General features: G+C 40.8%; 1 long non-coding RNA gene across 1 annotated transcript; it reads left to right on the top strand.

Annotated features, from left to right (window-relative positions):
- Window positions 1–5,482: 5,482 nt before the first annotated feature.
- Window positions 5,483–7,890, top strand: LOC131258140 (uncharacterized). The gene is made up of 2 exons (XR_009177891.1): window positions 5,483–6,020; window positions 6,607–7,890. It is a non-coding gene; the product is annotated as an uncharacterized LOC131258140 (long non-coding RNA).
- Window positions 7,891–8,193: the final 303 nt, after the last annotated feature.

Here is an 8,193-nt window from a genome sequence, read left to right as displayed (position 1 = left end):
ATGATAATTGTCCACTTGGTAACCATTGATCAGATGTGTAGGTTGTGGAGGTGGACCCCTTACTTTTTTCCCCCCTAGTCACATGTACCAAGGGCTGTGGAGTCTGCTATTTTGGGCTGCAAGCCGAGTGTTGGTAGCGTTTTTTTTTTTTTTTTTTTCCGCTTTACTTAGCCCTGTATCCAGCCCTTTGTCTCATAAGGGATCACCTTCGGTATGCTTCGGATTAGAGGTTGTATATAGTTTTTGTCGTGGCTCTGGGTTGTTTTGCTTCTTTTTTTTCCCCTTCTTTTGTTGATCATCGAATCTATTGGCGGAAGACGGGGTTGAAGTGATCGACTTCACCAGCCATGTAGACTCATTGATCGACTCTGGTCACTATGTAATCTTCCGGGAGCTGACTGCGCCAAGGCGAGCCTAGGGGTGCTGAACGAATGCTGCAGCAGTTGCTTGGATTGATCTTTCGTGGATGTGGGATACGATAATTCCCAGAAGGTCAGCATGATCAGGGCCCTCGAGCTTTGTGGGGTCCGCAAAGGAACGTTTGGCAAGATTCTAGATCATGGTAGAGACACCTTGCTCCATAGGTGCTGTGTTTTTCAGAATAAAAATAAATTCATCCTCCGTTGTGTACAAGAAACACTTATAATTTCTAACAATAGGCACTTCGATCAATGCTGTGTTACATAATAGTGTAATAACATGGTAGAGAGCTATTTCAGCACTGCATTTCTTGAATTAAACATTTTATATTTGGTTTTTTTTTTTAAAAAAAAAAGATTGGTGTGCAATCAAAGTTTGGCCCACCATGATGGACGGTCTAGATCAATCATCAATACTTGACTATTATAATTTGACATAATAGTCCATTTCCCTGGTCATTGATAGAATTGTTAGAATCATCTGATGAAGGTTTTTTTTAAGAGGGATTAGCAATTGACGGTGGAGAGTCCATATCATGTATAAGAGGGATGGTTGATTAAAAGGTGGGCCGACATGACCGGTAATGATTAGACGCCTCTAAGGTATAATAAATATGGATAATCAATTTCCTAGCCACTAATCAAATAATTTGAATCATCCAATTGAAGCGATCTTTTAGCATGGATGGACAATAAAAGGTGGACCCCACTTGAAGGACGGTCCAGATCATGGATAGTTCCTCTTCTATTATAACTACCAACTTCGTAACAATCGATGAGACGTGGAGGCTGTGGAGGTGGTCCCCGTTTCTTTTTTGGCTCCCTAGTCACATGTGCCCAAGGCTGTGGAGCTGCCGTTTTGGGCTGCAAGCTAAATATTGTCAGTGTTTTCTTCAGATTGCAGGGTTGTATGCAGTTTTTGTCTGGCTCTCGGTTGTTTTGTTCTTGATGTTTTTTTGAAAATGTTATTTAGTGGATTAATATGGTAGGTGAGGTCCATTGATTTTTTAGAGCTCATGTGAATGGTTATACATCTTTTTTATTCATATTAATAAAGTTATAGATGGTGAGTTCTCACCTTTCTTGAAAAAAAAAATAATAATAATAATGATTCGATGAGATGGTTAAGATTATTATATTAAAGTAATTTTTTGAGGGGTATCTAAAGGTCGTCTCCTAGTTGGGAACTTTCTTATGAACATCGAAATCATACGTCAGAAAGTGCCAAATCCTACATCAGAAAATGCCATGTTGGTGCATGTATGTTGGGTTCTAAGTGTCATGTTGGTGCATGTAAGTTGGGTTCTTTTTATTTTAGAGTTTCAAGATGGGTTTTTGGGAATAGCATGTAAGAATTCTATAAGGTGGGCATTATTGATCAATGGTCTAGATTGTCCTAAGGATTGAATAATGTGATCGGGTGCACCAATGAACCTGACTAAGTTGTAATGTTTCTAGAATTAGTGTAAGGGGTAGAATGATATAGCTGTAAGATAGAAACAATATCCAAGTAAGACTAGGATTATCCAATTCGTGTGGAGCCTTGGAGAGAGGAGTTTTGATGAGTTTCAAACTCCTCACCCCTCTGACTTATATTAACAAAGCCGGGTCCCCAATCCAACACCATCGACAAAAGCTTCAACCCCATTATAACTTTTCTAAGGGTGTAAGGAGAGGAAGACTTCAACATACCAAATACAGCAATGGCGTCCCAAATCCAACACCATCGACAGAAGCTTCAGCCCCATCACAGCTTCTCTAAGGGCCTGTTTGCTTTTTCAAAGCCCATGTAAATACACTAGTAATTATTGTGATTTACAGTGTTTGAAAATTCATAGGTATTTGTGCCATTGAAACTAGTTCAAAAGAGATAATTTTAATTTTTGAATGGTACAGTAATGTATTTGATATATCCGTTCCGTCCATCTATTTTACTACAATATTTTGAAGAATGAGACAAAAATTGAAGCAGATACAACACTCAGGTGGCCCACACCAAAAGAAACAGTGGCCCCACAAAGTTGTTAATGGTAAGTATTTGATTCCCTTTTTCGTATGGTGTGGTCCACTTGAGTTTTGGATATACCTCATTTTGTTTGCTCATACTATAAATTCAAATGGCATAATGGATGAACGGTGTCGATAAGCGAAATGCATCACAATGGACCCATATATATTTTGCGATGTTTTAGGTTCCGTGTCAAAAAAGCAAGCAGTCAAATCAGGTATGTTTTAAATACGCCGAAAAATAATTATTACTCTTTTACCTGGTATTTACCAGTGCACTAAAAAATCAAACAGGCCCTAAGGGTGTAAGAAGAGGAAGACTTCAGCATACCATATATATAGCAATGACGTCCCAATAAGGTAAGCTATTTGATTCTTTAGATCTCCATATCCAATGCATAGTTAGATTCTTTGACAATTCCGCATTATGATGTACCATAGCAATCCCCTCGAAAGGTGAGATAACCATGACTAAGAATCACATTCACAGGGTCATTTCGGACGTGGATTGCCTGCTAACGCTGCCAGTAGCGAGGTGGCTACTGAACACTGCCCTGTGGACCCCACCTTGATATATGTTTTTAATACACATTGTCCATCTATTTTTCGAGATCATTTTAAGGGCATGAACCCAAAAATGAGACACAACCATATCTCAAGTGGACCACGCTATAAGAAAACAGTGGTGATTGAACACCCACCGTTAAAAACTTCTTAGGGTCCACTGTAATGTTTATTTTCCATCTAACATGTTGATTAGGTCACAAAGACATGGATGAAGGGTTTAAACAAACATCAGCTTGATCCAAAACTTCGGTAGCCCCTAAAAGGTTTTTTACGGTGGGTGTTTAATCCCCACTGTGTGGTCGACTTAAGCCCTTAAACTGCCTCATTGTTTGGTCCCGTACCCTAAAATGATATGGAAAAACGAATGGACAGTGTGGATAGAACCCATGCATCAAAGTAGCCACTATCCCTTCCAAGCTAGAGACCCCGGTGGTACCCAATCTGCGTCCAGGATACCTGACCGCTCATTCATGGCCCCCGCACTGATTCAGCTCTGACAACTTAATCATAGAATGTTTAGGGATGGTCTCATCCGATAGAAACCAATGTTCAGTTGGAATTAGATAACTAATTATGGTGCGCTCCCTGTGGTAAGGCTCTTCACAGTCTCAAGGAGGTAGGTGCCACCACAGCTTATGCTGGTACCAGGCTGTTGTGGGGTCACACGATGTATGAACAACATACATTAACGCCAATCTTAGCCATCCAAATAGTGGGCCTGTTGTTTTTGAAGTATAGCTAAAAAATCTCATTGATTGGACTATCATGCGTTGAACATTTACCTTTCAATAATTAATTTGCAACCATTAATTTATTGTCATAAATTGGATGGAAGAAATTAATTAAAGACTTGGATTGCCTGCTGATGTTGTCAATAGCCGGTAGTCACTGGACGGTGCTTTGTGGGCCCCACCATGATGTACGTGTTTTATTGAAGTTGTCCATCATTTTTTTCATCATTTTAGGGCATCAGCCCAAAAATGAGGCAGATCCAAATTTCATGTAGAGTACGTCACAATAAATAGTGGTGATTGAATGCCCACCATTAAAAACTTTTGGGTGGCCACAAAAGTTTTTGAAGAAGCTGACATTAGTTTTTACCCTTCATTTGGATCTTTGTGAGCTAATCAACAATTGGGATGGCAAACAAACATTACAGTGGGCCTTAAGAAGTTTTGAACGGTGGATGTTCAATCACCATTGTTTCCTTGTGGGGTGTGGTCTCTTTGAAATTTGGGTTTCCTTGTGGGGTGTGGTCTCTTTGAGATTTGGATCGGTCTCATTTTTAGGCTCATCTTGAAAAACAAATCAACAGTGTGTATAAAACACATTATGGTTGCGCTCACGTGACACTCTCCAATAGACACCTCGCTGTTGCCGGCATCAGTAGACAATCCACGTCAGAAATCGTGAAGAATGTGATTCTTAGGTTATCTCACCTTTCTAGAGGATTGCTATGCGCAGAAACCCCAACTTAACTCTAAAAGCTAAAGATCCTAACATAAATGCACCGGCATGACACTTAGAACCCACAAACATGCACCAACGTACAGGACACTTTCTGACGTAGGGTTTGGATGCTCATCAGTGGGTTCCCAACTGGGAAACGGATTGGCTACTCCCCTTGCCACTACCCCGGCGGCTGGTGGTCGGTGCTATGTGGACCCACCATGATGTATGTTTTTCATCTGTTCCGTTCATCCATATTTACATATCATTTTAAGTCTTGAGCCCAAAAATGAGAGGGATATTAATCTCAAGTGGACCACACCTCATGAAAACAATAGTGATTGGATATCCACCATTGAAATCTTCCTAAGGTCCACTGTAATGTTTACTTTACATCCAATCTGTTGATTAGGTCATAAAGACACAAATAAAGGGAAAAAGAAAAAAAAAAAAAAACAAAGATCAGATTGATGCAAAACTTTTATAGCCCCCAAAAAGTTTTTAATGGTCTACGTTCATTTAACACTCTCTGTTTTCAGTAATGTGGTCAACTTGGGATTGGGATATATCTCATTTTTCGTCTCATACTATAAAATGATTTAGAAAAGTATATGGACGTCATGAAACAAATACATCATGGTGGGCCCACAGAGCACCGACCACCAGCCAGGCAAGGGAGTAGCCATTCCGTTTCCTCCCCAACTAGGGAGCGGATTAGGAGTAGCCCAGGAGTGCGGCCGTTAGTGTGGGGCTTGCCGCATCCATTTTTCCAAATCTTAAAATGAAGCAAATCCAATTCTCAGGTTAACCATGTCATGGGAAATAGTGGTGACGATAATTGATAGACGCGAAAGTTTTGGATGAAGCTTATATTCGATGTTTTCCTATCATCCTTTTTCTTTTTTCTTCATCCATATATATGTCATGACCTCATCAATGCGATTAGATAAAAAGCAAACTTTACCATGGGCCCCGGAAAGTTTTTAATGTTAGGGCGTGTAATCACCACTGTTTCCTATATGGTATGGTCAAGCTCAGATATGGGTCTTCTTCACTTTTGGGTTCATGCCCTGAAATGACCTGGAAAAACAAATGGACGGTGTGGATATAAAATACATCCATCAAGGTGGGCTCCACAGTAAGGGCCGCACAATCTTGGTTGAGGTCAGGGCCGCACCTACTCTCCGCTTCCAACCACATATGCCAACATATGAATCACGCTGGCCTACTCATCCGGTGAGTGACAGATGCACATTGAATGTAGACCGTTGGCATTTGAGCCATCCGTGAATCACGGCCCCTTGGCTCGCCGTGCCACTCGGCTCCCAGAAGATTATATAGTGATCAGGTTCGGTCGATGAGTCTGCATGGCTGGTGAAGTCGATCACTTCAACCTTGTCTTCTGCCAATAGCTTGGTTGCTGCTTCTACTGCTAACTGCAAGTCTTTCTCCAGCCAGTATAGGTGATAAAAATCTCCATCTGCAATTCTTCTTTGAATATATGAACCTAAATCCTTATGCCTTAACGATGGAGGGATGAGGTGCTCGTCAAGTATCTTGATTCCAGAGTCTGAGGAGGTATCTTCATCAAAAAAAACCCTAATTCTTTTTTTTTTTTTTATTCTTTTTTTTTTTTCTAGTTTTTTAATCCGCTAATGTTGATAACTCCACCCCGATCATGGCCTAATCCGTTCAAAAATATCATTATTTTCTTTGAGGGCTTCTGCAAATTCCTGCTACGAACAAGTGTCCTTTTTGGGATGGAAGTAGCAGTTTGAAGGGGGTGGAACTCGATCTCCCTCTTTCATAAATGAGAAAAAAGAGAAGATTAGGGTTTTCATTCTTTCCATTGGGCCGACTGCTTTCTTAGATTTTTTTATTTTTTTTATTTTTATTTTTTTGTGTGTGTGTGTGTGTGTGTGTGCGCATTATGATTTTGAAAGTAATGTCATTAGATTTGGGTTAGATTTTATAAATGGTTTTATTTTGTTTTAGCATGGTAGATTTTATAAATGGTTTTATTTTGTTTTAGCATGGTTTGGTTGATTTAGATTACGATTGGATGAAGCGGGATTTGGGTCTTGTAGTGGGTTTGTTTGGACATAAAAACTTGGGTTTTCGTTTAAAGATTAGGGTTCTGATAGTTAATTGAGGCTGTTTGCAGATCCTTGCTCTGGAAGAGAGCATGTACGTGGTTTTCGGACGGGGTTTGGCTGGTGACCCCAGCACTAGCCAGCTAGCTGATGTCAAAGCTCTGTGGGCCCCAACATGATGTATGTGTTTAATCCATGCCATGTATCCATTTTTTCAGATCAATTTAGTAATTAAATCCAAAAGTGAGGCAGATCCAAAGCTCTTCTGGACTACACCATAGGAAACAGTGGGATTGAACTCTTACCGTTGAAAGCTTCTTCGGAGCCACATAAGTTTTAGATCAAGCTGATATTCGTGTTTTCGTTTCATCCAGTTCTGTGTGACCTTATGAACAGCTTGGATGACAAATAAACATCACTGTGGGCCCTACGATGGTTTCAACATGGATGTCATTGTCCCCCCTGTTTTCATTGGTGTGGTCTACTTGAGCTTTGGATTTGCATCAGTTTTTGGTTCATTAACTAAAATGAACTGGAAAAATGGATGGACGGCGTGGATAAAACACCTACATCATCTTGGGGCCCACAAAGCTTTGACACCACTTAGCTGGTTGGTGTTGGGGTCACTAGACAAACCGCGTCCGTGGTTTTCAGTTTATATAACTGGGGCCCGAGGGGAAAGTTGAGGTGGAGACTCTTCGTTTGATTCTCGATGAAAATGGTGAAGAAGAATCCCTACGGAAATAGGGCCTCAATGGAAGAACCAGGGTGGAGAGCTCCAGGCATGAGGATTTGGATCCATATATTCAAAGAAGAATTGGAGATAGAGACTTTTGTCGCCTACACTTGCTGGAGAAAGACTAGCAGTTAGCAGTAGAAGCAGCAACCAAGCTATTGCCAGTGGAGAAGCTTGAAGTGATCGACTTCGCCAGCCATGTAGACTCATCGACGGACCCGGACACCATGTAATCTTCTGGGAGATGAGTGGCGAGGCGAGCCAAGGGGCCTTGAATGAATGCTGCAGTTGCTTGGACCGATCTTTCGTTGATGCGGGGCACGTTAGTTCCCGGAAGTTCAGCGTGATTAATTGGAGCCAGTGAGCTTCATGTGGTCTGCAAAGGAACGTTCTGCAAGATTCTAGATCATTACCTTGCACTTCGAGCTGCAGCAAGGCAGTTCAAGATGCCCCGCTGCATGGGCTGCAAGTTGAGTGTTGGCAGCGTTTCATTGGCTTTACTTAGCCCTGTATCCAGCCCTATGTCTCAGCAGGGATCGCGTTCGGAGCGCTTCAGATTGGAGGTTGTATGTAGTTTTTGTCTTGGCTCTGATTTATTTATTTATTTTATTTTATTTTTTTTAATGTCATTTTTGGGATTTATTCTTTGGCTGCAAGGTAAGGCGTGGTGTTTGTTGGAGCCCAACCAAATAATTATATACTCTTTTTTATTCATATCAACAAAGTTATAGGTAGCGAGCTCTGGTCTTTCTAAGCAAAAGAACATTAATAATATGGTTAAAATCATCATATTGGAGTAGTTTTTGGTGGGGCAATCAGAGGTCAGTCCAACATGATCCATGGTGATCAAGATCAATGATGGAACATTTCTATATGTATTTGAGCCAGAATGGGTCAAGACTATTGTTGTTAATCAAATTTG

Source organism: Magnolia sinica, chromosome 10 (genome assembly GCF_029962835.1).
Source record: "Magnolia sinica isolate HGM2019 chromosome 10, MsV1, whole genome shotgun sequence".
Classification (NCBI taxonomy): Eukaryota; Viridiplantae; Streptophyta; class Magnoliopsida; order Magnoliales; family Magnoliaceae; genus Magnolia; species Magnolia sinica.
The sequence above is the reverse complement of the archived record's forward strand: the minus strand, read 5'-3'. Positions and strand labels throughout refer to the sequence as shown.